This window comes from Phyllostomus discolor, chromosome 9 (genome assembly GCF_004126475.2).
Source record: "Phyllostomus discolor isolate MPI-MPIP mPhyDis1 chromosome 9, mPhyDis1.pri.v3, whole genome shotgun sequence".
In the NCBI taxonomy this organism is placed as follows: domain Eukaryota; kingdom Metazoa; phylum Chordata; class Mammalia; order Chiroptera; family Phyllostomidae; genus Phyllostomus; species Phyllostomus discolor.
In genome coordinates, this window is record NC_040911.2 from 85,717,097 (window position 1) to 85,735,939 (window position 18,843).

General features: G+C 38.1%; 1 protein-coding gene, 1 non-coding gene and 1 pseudogene across 3 annotated transcripts in view; 1 reads left to right on the forward strand and 2 right to left on the reverse strand.

The window, feature by feature from the left end:
• CBFA2T2 (CBFA2/RUNX1 partner transcriptional co-repressor 2) overlaps positions 1 to 18,843 on the forward strand; it is a 147,169-nt gene that overhangs the window by 20,241 nt on the left and 108,085 nt on the right. The gene's annotated exons all lie outside the window — the stretch shown is intronic.
• On the reverse strand, positions 2,825 to 2,960 carry LOC114507177. Its single transcript, XR_003685446.1, has one exon. It is a non-coding gene; the product is annotated as a small nucleolar RNA SNORA48 (small nucleolar RNA).
• LOC114506706 lies at positions 2,825 to 6,981 on the reverse strand (annotated as a pseudogene).

Consider the following 18,843-nt stretch of genomic DNA (forward strand, 5'->3'; position numbering starts at 1 on the left):
CTGTAGCGAGCATTGTTCTAGGAAGCTTCATGAAATGGATGTACACAAACCAGGTGTTTCGCTTTAACTGCAGGTGTACCATCTGTGGAAGCAGGTGGACAGATTCTTTGTCATCAGGAAAACACAGCTGATGAGACTTAGGAGGAGAGCTAATTGGTTTTCCTCAGCTACAGCTCTCTCGAGTCACATCCACCTAAGCACAGCTTTTACCTGTGCACAGGTGTTGACACTGATCAGGATAATAACAACAACAGAAGTGAACAGAAAAGGTGTACATTTGACTGAGTGTGTATTTATTGGATTGACACTGAGAAAGATAATTTAAGGGTTTCTTAAGTTTAGTTTTTATTTTTGTTTTTAATTATTTGAGAATATTTCTAGCTTATATTAACTTCTGAGAGAGTTGTCTTGTAAGGATAGTTAAATATGTATAGTAATATGTATATATAGTTTATGGCAGGCTCTTCTCTCTGGAGAACTGGGAAGTAAACAAAAAGGGCTTTCAGTTAAGCAAAATAAAGGTCATAAATCACATGCACGGAAGAATAGATGGGAAATATATGGACTTCATAGATTCTTGGAAGGAGGGACTAGAGTGCATTCATAATCTTCATCCCTTTTTCACAGATGAGAAAACTAAGACCTAGAGAAAATGCTTCCTCATATACTAGGGCCAGGTTTCTTAGAGAATTGGGTTAAAATTCAAAGTAACTCTAATTCTGAAAAAGTGGATTAAATTCAGTGATATTTTACAAAGAAATAGGAAGCGAGTGAGCCAATTTAATCTAGTGAACAACTAGCTGTGTACATAATTTCAGCTCATCTGGGACTACAGAAACAATCATCATACTGCTGGGCTGGGTGAAGGAGCTAGGAGTTTGCCCTCTCATACTTAAGGTTCAACTTCGTATTTATGCACCTTGTTTTAAGAGATAAATGTGGGCAGCATTTAAGAGGGTTCAAAGAAGATCCCCAAATATGATTGAGAAATGGAAACTCCAGTTGAAAAGTTCAACAAGCTGTTGAAGAGAAAGCCTAGAGGATTGGTAAACCTTTAAGGATTGCTTTTGCAGAAGCTGGCTTGTTGTATACTTAGTCCCTTTAGAACTAGCCAAGCAGGGGCACGCAGCATTAAATTGACCTTAGTCATGAGGAAAGTAGATACACATTATGTATTTTAAGGACCAGCCAGCCACATCAGTGTCACCTAGGAGCTTGTTTAAAATACAGACTCTGGCTCAGACCTGCTGAATTTGCATTTTAATAAGATTTCCCCAGGTAATTCATATGTACGTTAAAGTTTGAGCTGTATGGGGTTAAACTATAGTCTTTATAATGAATTAAGGTGATTAATTCTCATTTTCCAAGAGCATTTTTAAAAAAATGGCATTCTCTTACTAGGATGAGTGTTTGTTTTTTTAATATTTACACCTTTGTTTAGATGGATTAAGTAGTAGAGTGAGATAATAAAGGGAAATTATATCAGCCTGAGCAAAAGCACAATAATTAAATACAAAGTTGAGGTTCAAAGCAGGGAAGGCAGAATAGGAACCACTGTGAAAAATATGGGTTATGTATACAGCCTTTACTTTTCCAAGCAAGGACACTGTACCAGCTCATCTCCCTGGCTTTGAATTCTAAAGTGAATGCATTACATTGTCCTTTAGGAGACTTTGAGCAATAATGGAGTAAGAATTTTAAAGACAATGAAGGAAGCATAGTGTGTGGTTCTGGTGTCTCTTACCTGCAAGGTTAAAGTGAAGGTCTATGAAGATTGTTCTGCAGGGAAGCCAGAGAAAAACATCTGAATATTTGGCTTCATTCATGAATATAATTTATTTATTTAACAAATATTTATGGAGTGTTTCCTATGTGCCAGGTACAGTTTTAGATACTGGAAATAGAGCAGTGATCAAAACGAGTTACCTGCTCTGGCTAGTGTAGCTCAGTGGATTGAGTGCGGGCTGTGAACCAAAGGGTCACCAGTTCAATTCCCAGTCAGGACACATGCCTGGGTTGCAGGCCAGGTCCTCAGTGGAGGCCACGTGAGAGGTAACCATGCATTGATGTTTCTCTCCCTCTTTTTCTCCCTCCCTTCCCCTCTTTCTAAAAATAAATAAAATCTTTTTAAAAAAAGAAAGAAAGAAAACATTGAGCGTAACTTTTCAAAAACAAAAAACAAAACCGAATTACCTGCTCTGGTAGGGCTCATAGCCTAGTGAGGAGACAGCCAATAACAAGCAAAGAAGTACATGCTAAAACTCCAGTTGGAGATTAGTGCTTTGAAGAAAAGTAAAGCAAGCCAAGGGATTGGAAAATAGTGGGAGAAGAGGGGAAGTATAGAGAGATTTTCTGCTGTTACATGGGGTTGACTTTTTTTAAAAAAAGATATTTATTTATTTTTAGAGAGAGGGGAAAGGAGAGAGGAAGAGAGGGAGAGAAACATCAGTGTGCAGTTGCCTCTCACGCCCCCTGTTGGGGACCTGGCCTGCAACCCAGGCATGTGCCCTGACTGGGAATTGAACCGGCAACCCTGTGGTTTACAGGCCAGTGCTCAATCCACTGAGCTACACCAGCTAGGGCTAGAGTTGATTTTTAGAGATTTTTTTGGTTTAGAGAGTTAATTTATTTCCCTAGACATTTTCTTAAGGTTATAAGTTGTCTCAGGTTGAGCAGACTTCAGTTGTAAGACCACTAAAATATGTACAAATATTTATGTTTCTTGGTTCAGTAAATTACAGGTAACTCAGTGTGTGGTACATAGTTGATGTTTAATAAAACTTGGAATGTATTCTAATAAACCTCAAGTAAGGTTTTTTTTCCCCTATGTTTCCAAGGCATGAACCAGGAATGGGCACAGACCAAAAGCCAGCCTAGGATAAACAAGGAGTTACTTTGTCCCTGGCTGATATGAGATAGGCACCTCCAAGCCAGGTGCAACTCTACCCAGATCAGAGACAGTCAAGTAAGGTATTTTATAAAGAAAATCAAAACTGCCCTGCCATGAGTCATGTGGGCTGAGTTTTTGGTTGGAGAGGAAAGAAGGATGTGGAACCTACGTAGACTGGGTGACCTTCAGATGACTTTTGAAGTTCCTTTTGTTCCCCTTTTCATATTATTGTGACTTTTAGATCCTTGAAAAGGGTGCTAGAATCTAGCATTTGAGGGTTTGAACAGAGAAGTGGTTCCTCTGTTGCTTATGGAACCATCTAGGTGGCTGTGGTTTTGGAATAACTAAAGGCTATTCAGACTGTGTGTTTTTGAGTGACGGCTAACATTTCTCTCCTTTGTTGTTCTCATTTTCTTCTGGAACTTGCCTAGGTGGGCATGCTACAAACTTGCAAATGTTCTCATTTTCAAATAATTTCAAAATAATTTTGTTGTAAATTTATTTTAAGCATTTCATTTCATACTTTTTATTTATTTTTTTATCCAGGATTAATTTAATTTTAAAAACAAATACAAGCTATTGATATACTCTTCTTAACTGGATAGTCTACCTGTGGTGGTTAGCTGGTTATTAATAAAGGAACAAGTGGGATTAGATATTGTTGAGTATAAGTCTGCTGCTTGCTTAGCCAGGAAGCTACAGCTTCACACACTCCGGAGGATCCAGGGGATCTCCGTGTTGCCCTCAAAGGGGATTAACAGCCCTCTCTCTCCTGTACTAGGAGGAAGGATTGGCTTTTCAATCTCCTTGGTCCACTGTCCCAGACTTTGGAGGGAAATGAGCACGAGCACAGTAGAAGTCAGAATGGCACAGGGTGTGGTGCTTCTCTGAGGCACGCACAATAGGAGCCAGAATGGTGGCCATAGAGGCCTGTTACCCTAGCCGGGGGAAAAAAAGAGATTGGTGGGGAGTTGGACCCATCAGAAGCCTGGGAAAGCTTGAGAAGTTGATTGGTTATTTTGAAAAAGCTCCTGGTACATCCCAAGCGGGAGGTAATATAACCCAATTTAACAAAGAAGCAGTTCCTCTATCTCTATTCTGTCTCTATCTCTGTCTCTTGATCAGGCCACCCTACCCTGTTCATTCACACCTCCTTTCAGTTCTTTCAATAGTGACCATGTGGGTTGTCTAGCAGCCACAAGCACTGCTAGGGCAGGCTGTAGGTGGGGGCCTGGGTATAGCAGCAGTGGGTTATAGTGCTAAGCTACCTGGACTGGGACTGAGACTGCTAATGCTGGAACAGTAAAGCAGGAACCCTGGACACTGGCCTTTGTTTTGGCCTTGCTGAAGACAGGGTTGGACATTTTCCATGGTGGGATGAACAGAGATGGGACATAGGGGCATTCTTCTGTTTCTGCCTGAATAAATCTCGCCACCCCATGATCTCCCATGCGTGGGCCTGTGAAATACTTTTCAAATTGCAATCTTGTGAAAGAGACCCACTTGCACCGTCAACAGTATAACTGTCAGGAGTGAAAACATACATCTTTACAACTTGGTAGTCCCAAGTTGTTGTTTTTTTTTTTTTTTTTAACCATTTCACAGAAAGTAAAGAAATAATACGAAAACAGTTCAAGAAATACACAAACAAAATATATGGGGAAAGAGGAACATGTACTTTTGACTTAACTCAAGAAACTGAGAGGAAGCTGACCTACATAGGAAAACGTGTATCCTAGAGAGTCAGGTACGAAGATTTTACAGTAGGAATTTATATGACTTGAATCTCCTAATTCCTGGATAAAACTCACATCTTGGAGTACTTCTATTTCATGGCTCAGTTACCTACCTCACTTGGCTCTATTCCTTATTTGTTTCTAGCCTTTACTTAAATGAGTCTGAAAAACTTGAGGATACAGCATAAGAAGATAAACAAGATAACCACACACAACATTCCCCTTTTGGTGGCTACTTTAGATCTTTGTTACTAGAAAATTTAAATATGAGTCTGTGGCTTTGCTGAATCAAGTCCCCCACCCAGTTAGAAAGCACTCTCAGTTTGGGCTAACAGCCTTGTGGATGGTACCTATTATAGATGGATAGCTGAACAGAGGCTGTGTCTCAAAACCAGTGTTAAATCAGGGTTGAGAGGGGAAAAAAGGAAGTCTAAAATAAAAAAATGCAGAAGTATCTAAGACCCCTGTCCTTTTGGATCCACACTTCCTTCAGGGTCTTCATCATTATAAATGTTCTCAACCATTTGCCACACTTGCATGATACTGTATTTTGATAAAGAACAGATTACCCAAGGTTCACTGGGATTCCAGGAGAAATCAAATATCTTGGCAATGTGACCACTGTGAATAAACAACTCCAGCGGCCCATCTTCTGCAGCTTCCAGGAGTTGTTCCTCTCCAATTTTATTTAAATATCGGTCAGTCTGTTTGCAATCAGTATGACTAGAAGCCAGAATAATCTTATTGTGAGGCAACCACTGAACCTGGAATATTTCATCCTTATGTGATTCAAAGAATGCCACTTAAGTTCCTGATTTCTCAGATCTCACAAGGCAACAGTTTTATCAGCTGATCCTGTAGCAAAATGAATTCACTATAAGGATTGAAAGAAAGGCATTTTACATCAGCAGAGTGAGCATCAACTGAGTGGCTTGGTTCGAAAGTATTGTTTGAACGAGTCTCCCAGATCATAAATTTCTGATCATCAGCAGCTGACCCAAACAGAGATTCATGGAGCAGAGGCCAGGAAACACCTACTTCTATATGTCCTGTGAAGATGATCGTCTTTACATCCACTTTTCTTTCCTTTGGAACAGCACTGATGTCCCACAGGCAGATGGCATGGTCATCTGAAGCACTACATAAATACCCACAGAGATTTGGTTTCCAAGAAAGCCTATAGCCTTCCTTCTGATGTCCACAGAGATGCAAGTCTGGGTTGTACTCTCCAGAAGGATTGAGTTTATTTATTTACTTATTTTTAAAATTTTATTCATTGATTTTTAGGGGGAGAGAGAAATATTGATTTGTTGTCCCACTTATTTATGCCTTTGTTGGTTGATTCTTGTGTGCGCCCCAACTGAGGATAGAACCTGCAACTTTGGTGTATCAGGACGATGCTCTAAGCAACTGAACTAACTACCTAGCCAGTGCCAACACCTCCAAATTCTCCCTTCTCACTGTTGTAATGTGAAGCATCAAACTGAGCATCATCATTAGGGAGCTGCACATTGGCTATCACAAGGTGGTTTTGTTCATCTGATGTGTATGAGTTCCTAGGACAAGTTGATGAATGCTGAAATCTTTTCCTTTTGATCTGGGTACACCTGGAAGCCACTGTACAGTTAAGCTGAGCCACTCCAGAGCATGGGACATCACCAAACTATAAAGAAAATGGGTATTCTTTTTCCACATTTTGTGGTCTTTATTGATCTTATGTTCTACTGTGTCATCAAAGGCTGTTTCCTTGTTGGCCATAGTGGCAGAAAAGCCAGGGGGACACTGGGGCCTACTATTATGGGAGGGACCTAATTACACACTTAAGGAAAAAAAAAACCAGGATCGATCTTATCAATAGGAGAGAAGTGTGTACTTAGAAGAGAGTTAACTTTATGTTTGCTGTGCTAGAAATGACCTGGTTAGATTATACCCAGGTAGTAGTATGATGAGGCATCATTTTTTGTTTTGGTATTTCAAAAAAAAGTCATATGTATGACTGCTATGCATAAGCCATAACATAATGGGGATATTTTTTTTTGTAAACAGCTTTATTGAGATATAATTCACATGTCACTCTTTTAAAGTGTACATATCATGAATTTTTAGTAAATACACAGGTTTGCAACTGTCAACGCTGTATACCAGAATATTTCATCATCCGTAAAACAAACCCCATTAATAATTACTCTACATCTTCCCCTTTCCCAGCCCCTGATCTACTTTCTGTTTCTGGATTTGGGTGTTCTGGACATTTCATATAGTGTTAGAAACATTCTTTGTTTGAATTGCATTATATTTACTTATTTTTTAGCCTCACCCAAGGGCATTTTTTTTTTTTTACTATTTTTAGAGAGAGAAAGAAACATCGGTTGGTTTGCCTTCTCGTACGTAGCCCTGACAGGAATCGAACCTGCAACCCTTTGGTCTAAAGGGTGATGCTCTAACCAGCTGAGCCACACCAGCCAGGGCAATTTGTATTGTATTGAAACTCTTCTGAATGATCAATATTTATAATTGAGGGGGAAATACAATATGTGGTCTTTCCGAACTGACTTCTGTCACTTAGAATGATGTTTTTGAGGTAGATCCATGCTGTAGCATGTATTAGCACTTCATTCCTTTTTATGGTTGATAATGTCCATTGTTATGATACACAATTGAGCCTTCTTATTCAGAAAATTTGTATTTGGAAATTTGCCTACTTGCAAAAATTTATTTGTAATCCCAAATTTAATATATAGCAGTCAATATGTAAACAGAGCAGTGAAAATTTTGAGTCACCCAACACTCACATTCCCAACTAAAGTCAAACAAGGTGTTGCTTTGCCTTCTTGCTATAGGTCTCAAGTCTTCTTCATGGTTTATTTAGTGCCATGTTTTTCATACTTTTGTGCTTTTGTTGGTGATTTAGCTGTTTAGAACAGAACGGTCCCTAAGTATGGTGCTGAAGCACCATTTAGTATCCTTAAGCATAAGAGGACTGTGAGGTGCCTTAAGAAGGTGTTAAGTGACCCTCCTCCAGGCATACCATGAATTCAATGTTCATGTCAACAATATATATTAAGTAAGGTATCTAAACAGAAACACAAAAAACAAGGCTATTGTTGAATGGATATTGATCCATTGATGAAAATGTTAATGACTAGAGGCTTGAAGAAACCTAACCCTGTATTTCCCCTAGGAACAGTGGTTTAGTATTTGCTAATTCAGTGTTTGCATCAACTTTATGGAACATAACTACTGTGAATAAGGAGATTCTGCTGTACCACGTTTTATTTAAACATTTATCAGTTGATGGATATTTAACTTGTTTAAACTTTCTGGTTTATTATGAATACTGCTGTAAACATTTCTGTATAAGTTTTTATAGGGACATGTGTTTTCAGTTCTCTTTGGTATACACTTAGGAGTGGAATTGCTGGGTTATACGGTAATTCTGCTAGATCACTTCTTTTAAAAATATTTTTATTTATTTATTTTTAGAGAGAGGGGAAAGGGGGGAGAAAGAGAGGGAGAGAAACAATCAATATGTGAGAGATACATTGATAGGTTGCCTCTCACATGCCACAACCCAGGCATGTGCCTTGACTGGGAATCTAACCAGGGACCTCTTGGTTCACAGGCTGGAGCTTAATCCACTGAGCCACACCAGCCAGGGCTCTGCTACATCACTTTGGAAGTGTAGCTGACCATTTTACATTCCTAGCAGCAGTAAATGAGGGTTCTAGTGTCTGTGCATCCTATCTACTACTTGTCATTATCTGTATTTTTGATCACAGCCATCTGTAATCAAAAGGGTGGGAAGTGTTATCACATTGTGGTTTTGATCTGCATTTCCCCAGTGACTAACAATGCTGAGCATTTTTTTTCACATGCGTATTGCTATTTGCTTATCTTCTGTGGAGAAATCTCTGTATTTTGCCCAGAATATACCTTTTTAAAAAGATTTTATTTATTTGATGAAGACCAGGGGTCTCTGCCCTCAAGCAACCCTCAAACAAGTAGAAGAGAGAGGGCAAGCACCAACCAATGTTAATCCAAGGCAGAGCACGAAGGGGCCAGAACTCTGCTGCTGAGGTTCCCAGCCAGAAATGTTAACATATTCAAAAATTAAAACAAACAAAAGCAAGGCAAGAGCAGTCTTGAATTCCACAAAGTTTTATGTACAAGTTTGTTACACAAAGGAGTTATATGTATGTTCTTTCTTGAGGAAGTCTAACCATCTAAAAGTACCTTCAAAAGTGGTTTGCAGAGTTTCTTGGTACTATTGACATTTTGGCCAAATAATTCTTTGCTGTGGGGCTGTCTTATGTATTGGATGATGTTAAAGCAGCACCCCTGGCCTCTACTCACTGGAACCCAATAGTGGGAGGTAGCCAACACACTTAAAATATCCAAATCAATAAAGTTATTGATGAAAAGTTTAAATAAATATTTTATTTACTTATAGAGAGAAAGGAAGAGAGGGAGAGAAACATTGTTGTGTGAGAGATACATCAATTGGTTGCCTCTGATAGGCTCCCACCTGGGGATCTAGCCTGCAACCCAGCCATGAGCCCTGACCGGGAATTGAACCAGCAGCCATTTGGTTTGCAGGCTGGCACTCAGTCCACTGAGCCACACTAGACAGGGCAGAATGTAGCTCTTTAATGGAACCAAGGTATCTGTTTGAATAAATCTATTTTATGGCAAAACTAAAAGTTTTAAGTTGTCAAAACCCAAAATCAAAACTATAAATTAGCTTATTATAGGATGGCCATAGATTATTGTGGGCAGTATTCCTACTTGTTTTCACTAAGGTAAATAAAAATCTCAAATTGATTGTAATAAAGGAAGTATGTGTCTTAAGCCATATTTCCATGTGAAGAAGACTGTTCTTCGAATACCACTTTGAGAGGAATTTATCCCAGTCTGCTTTTTTTTTGTGTGTGTGTGTGATTGGAGGCCTTGAAAGTTCTAGTTCCATATCTTACTAACTTGGCTTGCATTGCAATATTTAGAGTAGGAGCTGGGCCACGAAGCTACATGCCCAAGTGAGTGCAGGTATGTATTTGAATGATGGGCTAAGAGGATCTTTATATCTGTCATATAAGTGTGATAATTCTAGTGTTTCTGAATTTTATAGTATCACTTGGCAGTAAGGTGCTTTTTTTCAAATACTCAGCTCCTTTGCAAGATTTGTGGGGCCATGTTAAGCTAGCTCTCTTTATGTATGTTTGATAAAGTTTGCTAAATCCAGGAACCTTATTAAAAGTATTATTCTCCTTGATCTAGATACAATTATATACACCATTTAATTTGTATATGTTTTATAATAAGTGTTTATTTTCTGGTTATTAAAATTTTATTCCTATGAGTTCTGTATATTGTGATTTGTCCAGATTTCAAAAACCAAAGGAAAAAAATATATATTTAGCATATTTTTCATGAAAGGCAGAGAGATAAGTTTTCCAGATCTTAAGAAACTTGATACCTTGTCAGAGGTATATGGCTTGTGCGCTCCAGTAAATGAGTGAGGCAGGTTAATATGAGAACATACAGAGGAGATGATCAGGCTGCATATGGAAAATGTCATCTGAACCAGGCCTTGAAGGATAGCTTTCAGAGTGACCTAAAGAAGAGCAGATCATCACACAAATCCAAACTTTTTTGGTTGGCTCGATTTGTTTGGTTGGCTATACCCCTCTTCTCTGAATCAGATGAGGCCTTTATTATCCAAGTGTTACATTTCTCTCCCTTATTCTTATGTGTGGAATCTGGGATATGACTTATAAATCATATGCTCTACCTTTTTGCCAGAGTTATGTATATGAGTATAACCTTCCTTAATGTGTCCAGTCTTTTCAGTGAGAATCAAGGCTATCTGACCAAGAACCTACTTAATCAATCTGTTCAATCCAATATCAAGTCCTGGGACTGATGGTGTCACCAGTTGGCTTGTTTAAAGAAATTTGAACCTTTTTCTTTCCCCACTGGGAGTTTGTACTGCCTATGACCCAGTTATTTTCACATTGTGACATTTCTTTCACATTCATGTTTTTTAAAATAATCTCCTCTCCCTCTTCAAATTCTACTTTCATTACTGCAGATCTTCCTGTCTCTGTCCCCTTTGCTTTGTTCTCTTTGTGAATTAAGAAAAAGTAAAAAAAAAAACAAAACAAAAGACTTATGCATAATATTACTGCCATTATCTTTGTATCAAGAAAGAAAACAATAATACTTAAAATATTTTTTAATGATTTTATTTACTTTTAGAGAGAAGGGAAAGGAGGGAGAAAGAGAGGGAGAGAAACATTGATCTATTGCCTTTCCCACATGCCCAGATCGGGGTCAGAACCTGCAACCCAGGCGTGTGCCCTGACTGGGAATCAAACTGCTGGTGACCTTTCACTTTGGATAATGATGCCCAACCAGTTGAGCTGCATCAGTCAGGGCAATAATACTTAAAAATATATTTAATGAAAACAGAGATTCAGTTATGACCTAGGCCACAATTCCATGCATAAGGGAGAATGTTAACAGGCTCAGTGGTAGAAAAGCACAAGATATGCTTGCAAGATGGCAAATGCTTTCATTTAGGTCAGAATGGATCTTGCATACTGTTATTGTATATCCTCATTTTGTGTCTGGGGATTTTGAAAATGCACTTTTGTTGGATTGTTGCCCCAACCTATTGCAACAGATCAGAGTTTAGAAAAAACTCTGATCTGTTGCAATTCCAATTTGAAACTGTTTCATTCTGGATTCCTTATCCTTGGACTCTCCCAATAATTTCTGTGGTCACACTGGGTCTGCTCTATTCCTGTGCTAAACGATAGCACACAAGCACAAAGCTGTGTAGGCATAAATGAGAGGCATATGGGAGTGGTGTAAAAGGACGGAGTCTTCATATGCCTGGGTGGGCGAGCTGAGCTAATAGCTCCCAGCAGTTCTTTGAATCAGACATTGTGGAGCCAAGAGTCTAGCATTTGGAATTCCACTGCTTGTGTAAAGGGTCTGTCTTTTATCCTTCAAACCGCCATTTGTTAAATGGCTAATGACCCAGTGGACCTGTTGACAACAAAGGGGGGAGGCTGGCAAAGATCAAGTTTAAAGGAAAAAGGAAAGAAAAGTTCAAAGATAGGAAAGTATGAACAAAAAGAGTTTGATCATAACTTCGCCTACCCTTTATTATTATTTTTAAACAATTTATTCTGGAGAATTTTGAACATAAAGTTGACAGAACAATGTAGTGAACCCTATGTATGTACTTACCCCCTCGGCTTCAGTCAGCTACACTAAATGAAGGAAAACTAGAACCCTGGTGGGCTTTGGGTTTGGTTTCTAGGCCTCTTTAGATCTTGGCACTTGTGGCCTAGTGCTATCCTATCCAATTCCTCTTTTACCTCTTTTAGCACCTTATCTATAGAGAATACTGTGTTTAGGCTTTGTGATGAGTAGATCAGTACTTAACCTCTAATAGCTTAAGGAACTAAGTGCTGTTGTTCAAGTATAGTAATTCTATCTAGGGAACATAGTGAAGAGGGGACTTAAGAAGGCTCTGTTGAGAAGGTGGCATTTGTGTTTACTGCAGGGGAGGTGCAACAAGAATATAGGGACTGGATATTTGATTCAGATAGCAATATAAGCAATTAGCTCTTTTCTCTGAGCTATTTATTTAGAACATGACATTTTCATTAATGTATATAACACAAGATATATTTTAGACTAGCTTTTCCTCCTCGCTTTAAGTAATTTAGATGTATGTCAGGTTCAGATATTTTCTGCTAAACTGTGTATCTCCTTGAATGCTTATTATTAAGATGAATTCTGCAAGGTGTGTTAGATTTTTTTGAGAAAGATCATTTCAAAGCAAGTTGAGCCAAATTTGATTGCTTGGACAGGACTTGTGAGAAGATGTGGGCTTTGTCTGAATCTCTTGTTTCAGATGTATTTATCAGTGAAATAAGCCAGGAGAATAGTCTTTCGCATTTTAAAGATTTTATTTATTTATTTTTAGTGAGGGGAAGGGAGGAAAAGAGGGCAAGAAACATTGATGTGCTAGAGATACATCAGTCAGTTGCCATTCACACACCCCCAGCTGGTGGTACAGCCAGAAACCCAGACATGTGCCCTGACTAGGAATGGAACCTGCGACCTTTCGGTTCCCAGGTCAGCACTCAATCCACTGAGCCTCACCATCATGGGCATCTTTAGCATTTTAAAAAGCTAACAGCCTAAGGGGAATGCACCACAAATAATGTAGCTTAATGAGGTATTGAGCTAACTTCGCACCTTCTTGTGTCTTGTGTTCTGTCTTCTGCAGTTTCTCAAGGAATGATTCCTTTTTGTGTTTCAGAACCATGTTTTTCACTGCCTTCAGATGATGTTTGGTTTGATTCGCTGTCTTCTCATATCCAGCTGTTTCAAACTGCATGGAATCATCAGGGGTCTACCCCCTGCCCCCTAACAAATAGTACTTCTTCTTGACTCTTTCTTCTTAAACCTTTATTACTTTTCCCTTGCATATGCTTTATTTTGTTCTTTCATTTTTTGAGAAATTGAGATATGGACACACAATAAGCTGTATATGTTTCAAGTATATGGTTTGATAAGTTTTAACATGGATGTATCTGTGAAATCATCACCACAATTAAGATAGTGAACATCAGTCACTCCCACAAGTTTCTGTTAGCGAGGACAACAGTTTCAAGGTCTGGACAATTTTAAATGTTATTTCTTGCTAAATTTTAAATTGTGGCATAGTATTTTGGAGATGCAGATGTAAACAGAATGAGCTGACATGAACTCAACTTGATGGAAGTAGTCAACTTCAAGGAAGAAATCAACATGTAATTGACCAAATAATGCACAGTATATAAGCAGGGACTAAGGCTCCCTTCTGGGAGGCATAGCTCTGGATATGAATCCCCTGTCTCCTTTACTTGCTTGAAGTAAATAAAACTACCTGGTGACAACCATGTCTCTTTTTTGAACAGAGCAAACCAAGAGGTAAACCTCTGGAGTTTGGTAACATTTCCTTTTGCTCCTTTGTAAATTTGTCCCTCTCACACTAAGTCCCTTCCTTCCTTCCTTCCTTCCTTCCTTCCTTCCCTCCTTCCCTCCTTCCCTTCTTCCTTCCCTTCTTCCTTCCTTTCTTCCCTCCCTTCCTTCCTTCCTTTCCAGAGAGAGGAGAAGGGGAAGAGAGAGAGAGAGAAACATCAGTGTGTGGTTGCCTCTCACCCATCCCTCACTGGGGACCTGGCCTGCAACCCAGGCATGTGCCCTGACTGGGAACTGAACCAGCTACCATTTGGTTTGCAGGCCAGTGCTCAGTCCACTGAGCCACACCAGCCAGGGCTCCCTTCTTTCTTTTCCTCCTTTTTTTCTTTGACTTCTTTCATAAAGCATAACTATTATAAGATTTATGTACCGGTAGTTCATTCCCTTTTATTGTTGTAGTATAACACTATATGGATAAATCTCATTTGTTTACTTATCTGTGGATAGATGCTTGAGTTGTTTCAAGTTTTTGGCTATTACAAATAAAGCTTCCTTTGTAAGTACATAGGAGTGGCATGGCTGGATCACGTGGTAGATCTTTAACTATTTAAGAAATTGGCAAACTATTTTTCCAAAATATTTTCAAGTTCTTATTTGCCATCCATATATCTTCTGTGGTGAAATGTCTGGTTAAATCTTTTACCCACTTAAACAAATTGGGTTGTTTATTTTCTTAGTGAGTTTTGAGAGTTCTTTATATTCTGAGTGTAGTAAGTCCTTTATCAGATATTTTCTCTCAGTCTGTAGCTTGTCTTTTTATTCTCTCAGTCATAGTCATGTTTCTGAAGAGTGGAAACTATAAAAATTTTTTTGAAGTACAGATTATCATTTTTTTCTTTTATGGGCTCTGCTGTGCTTTCGTCATTGTATCTAGGGAATATTTGCCTAACCCAAGGCCACAAAATATTTTCTTTTATGGGGTTCTTCTGGTACTTGCATAGGTTTGGTCTTATATTTAGGTCTTTTATCCATTTTTAGTTCGTTTTTCTTATGCTTTGAGATATGCATTAAATTTTTTTTTCTTATCTTTATACCTATACCACACAGTTTGGTTTACCATAATGTAAAATCAGGTAGTATTAGCCCTCCAAATGTACTCTTCTTTTTTTAAAGATGTTTTGGCTATTCTAGGTCTTTTGCATTTCCAAATTAATTTTAGAATCAACAATTTACACACACAAAAACCATGCTGTAATTTTCATTGGGAGCACATTTAATTTTTTTTAAAGATTTTATGAGAGAGGGGGAGGGAGAGGAAGAGAGCCATCAATGCATAAACACACACTGACGGAACAAACACTCATCAGCCATGTCAAACTAGGGCCAGCAACTCAGGCATGTGCCCTGATCAGGAATCAAACTGGTGACCACTTGGTTTGCAGGACAACACCATCTCATTCAGGACCACATAGAACCTTTTTGGTGGGAGAATTGATACCATAACAATATTGAATCTTCCCATTTGTGAACATATAATAGTATATCTCTCCATTTATTTAGGTCTTCATTAAATTTCTTGGCAATGTTTGAAGTTTGGAAGTAACCTGTCTTATATCTTTGTCAAATTTATTTCTAAGTATTTCACAGTTTTTTATACTGTTGTAATTGTTTTTGTTTTTAATTTCAACCTTTGGTCATTGCAACTATGCAGAAAAGAAATACAATTGGTTTTTGTGTATTGATCTTATATTCTGCAACTTTGCTGAATTCAATAACCTTTTTGTAGATTCTTAGATTGTCTACTACATCCATAGATGGTTTTACTTCCTTCAATTAATCAATTATCTTACTTATTTACTTAATACCAATATTTTCTATGTTATCAGTACCTCAAAGTCTGTCCTCTTCCATTCCCTCTTGTTTTCATGTTGGTCCTAGCCATTATCATATCATATATTTCTTAAAATCATTAATCTCTCTAATACTAGACATTCTTCTCTCACATCTATCTTGCTTGTGACTATGAAAAATTGTCTTCAGAAAACACTGATTTCATTGTGTTCAAAGCTACATCGTGGTTCCGAGGTATCCCTCCACAATGAGATCTTTCCTTTCCTGCAAATAATTGACTTGTGTTCACCCATCCAACTTACTCTAGTCCAGTCTCCACCTAAAAGAATATCAACACATGTGAGGTGAGCACTAGAGTTGAGATTGAGAATTTGGTTTGAATTCCTGCTATGGCACTTAATATCTGTGCAATCACCAATAAAGTCCTTAACCTCTGGATACTATGCGCTCATCTGCAAGAAGATACTAACATGAGAAGGTCCTCACAATATGAAGATTAAAAGCAAAAGCAAAAAACAAAAAACAGTAATCCTGGCTGTGCGCCAGGAACGCAATATGGGTAGTCAGTAAATATTTAGTCTGGCACTATTGTGAGCACTGGATCAATGAATGCTTGCTTGCTTGCTTATCTGTTTCTTACTGTTGTTTATCTTGTTATCCTATTGCAGGATACCCTCTTCATTTTTCAGGTCCTATGAATTCTTCCTCATGTGTCAGGGTCAACGCAGTCTGCTTCTGTTACTCATTTTTCTCCATTCTTCACATCCCTTTTGAGTTGCCATCTTACTCAATTAAGGACTGGGACTTTTTGAAAATCTTTATATTCTTCACAATGTCTAGTACAAGTGTATCATAGTTTCTGAAATGGTTTCCATAGTTAATTTAGAAGGAACAAAATGGTTTGTAGAATTTGGGTGTTCGGGGGGTGAGATTAAAGCTTCAGAGGGAAATAAGTTGAATTTTATATGATATGAAAAAGGTAGGAATATTTTTTATTTGATTACAGGTTAACTTTAAAAGATTTATACACTTTTCATTTTAAATTTTTATTTTATTTTATTTTAATCATTGTTCAGATTTTAAATTTTTAAAAGGTTTTATTTATTTTTAGAGAGAGGGGAAGGGAGGGAGAAAGAGAGAAGTATCGATGTGAGAGAGAAACATCGATCAGATACCTCTTATACATGCCCTGACCAGGGACTGAACCCACCACCCAGGCATGTGCCCTGAATGGTAATTGCATCAGAAACATTTTGCTTTGTGGGGAGGACATCCAACCAGCTGAGCCACACTGGCCAGGGTTTTGTTTGTTTGTTTGTTTGTTTGTTTGTTTTTTATTTTGGCTATCACACAGGGTCATTCATGTGACAGGATGGAAGTTTGGAGTAACTAAACCATTTCTTCTCTCTGTGCCACTTCATAAACCTTATTAAAAATCACATTGTTTCATCAGAAATAGACTGTTCAGTCAGTACTTTAAGGGTTACACATATATATTTATAGTTTAAAATAGCAATCTGATTCATATGTAACATTCGTATGTAACATTTGTTCCCTTGTAACATACTGTTTGAAAAACAACTTACGACTGTTAAGATTCCATTTAAAAAAGTTGCTGTGGTAAGACTGCATATTACGAAAAGATTTATTGCGCTATTTAATATTTTTAAATAAGGGACTTCAAAAATAGAAGATGATACAGGTTACTTTTATTTGTTATGTTAAATATACGCAGTAATCAATTCTAAACTGTTAGACTTTTCCTTAGTACTCTGCAAATAAAGCATGCTAATAAAATCTTTACATCCAGGATACTTGTTGAAACATCTGACTGGCATACAACTAGCCATAGCCATTAACTCTTGTTTTACATCATATTCTGGAGATGTTCTCTAGGGGGTGCTGTTCACATAGAATATAATGTAGAAAGTAACCTCTAAGGGTTGTGCAAGTAGGAGGTGTTAGTTTAATGCCTTTGGCTCTCATAAATCAATAAGGCAGTTTGAACATTACTGAGAGCTACCCAAGTATGTGCCCTGACTAGGAATTGAACTGGGGACCTTTCGGTTTGCAGGCTGGTGCTAAATCCACTGTGCCACACCAGCCAGGGTCTGATGCCATACCATTTTATGTTCCCTGAATTAAATAATTTTTTTCTTCTCTTAGTTCTTTCCATTTCCCTCAGTTACAGGTACATTTCTCCCAACTCATCTGCACTCAAACACCTACCTACATTCTCCACGAAGCCTACCTTTTTTGTTTGCCTAGCTAGAAGAGATGTTCCTGTAATTTTTGGTAGTTTTTACTTTATATTTTATTATTGTATTGTGCTATGCATACATTTATTCCTTACTGTATTATAGTCATATTGGAGGGAAGGTCTTTCTTAGTTATCTTTGCATCTCTTAGTGTGTGATTTTTCTTAAACTTGAGTGTGTAGAAGAATTATCTGAAGGAACTTAGTTTGGATTCCTGGAACCTCCCTCCGCATTCTGATTCACTGAGTCTGATGTGGGACTGAGAATGTGCATTTAACAAATCCTCAGGAGAGTTTAGCCAGAAGGGCTAGGGGCCTATATGACTTACAGCATGTAGCCCAATACCTCATCTTGCTCTTCAGAGAGCATAGCTATGATCTCTTGATTAACTAAATCAGTCGTCAGTCAAAAGCAGTAATCACCTCTAGAAAAAAATTATCTTAAAACCTGTTAAGAGCAGCCCTGGCTGGTGTAGCTCAGTGGATTGAGCGTGGGCTGCGAACCAAAGTGTCGCAGGTTTGATTCCCAGTCAGGGTACATGCCTGGGTTGCAGGCCATGATCCCCAGCAACTGCACATTGATGTTTCTCTCACTCTTTTTCTCCCTCCCTTCCCTCTCCAAAAATAAATAAATAAAATCTTTAAAAAAAACCTGTTAAGAGCTAGATTTATTTTGTTTTTGGCTACCTAGTATTTTAGAGGTTTTCGTGAGTTATATGAGCTATTTGTACACTCAATTTAAGGTACCCTTTTGACTTTTTTAAAAGTTTCTGACTAGTCTCTCAATTATTTTATGCAAAAAGTTTATTGTGTTCATACATGCATTTGACTTTTTAATCCTTCAAAATAAACTATATAGCACAGCTGTCTTATAGAAAGCTATGCTTTCAGTCTTCGTAGGAACAGAAGAGATCTTACTAATTCTTTTTTTTTTTTTTTTAAGATTTTATTATTTTTTTTTCTTTTTTTTTTTATTTCAATCATTGTTCAAGTACAGTTTTCTCCCCCCTACTCCCGTTCCAGCCCCTCCACCCAACCCTCCCCCCTTCCCCCGATTTTATTTATTTTTTGAGAAGGAGAGAAGCATCAGTGTGAGAGAGAAACATTGATTGGTTGCCTCTGGTACA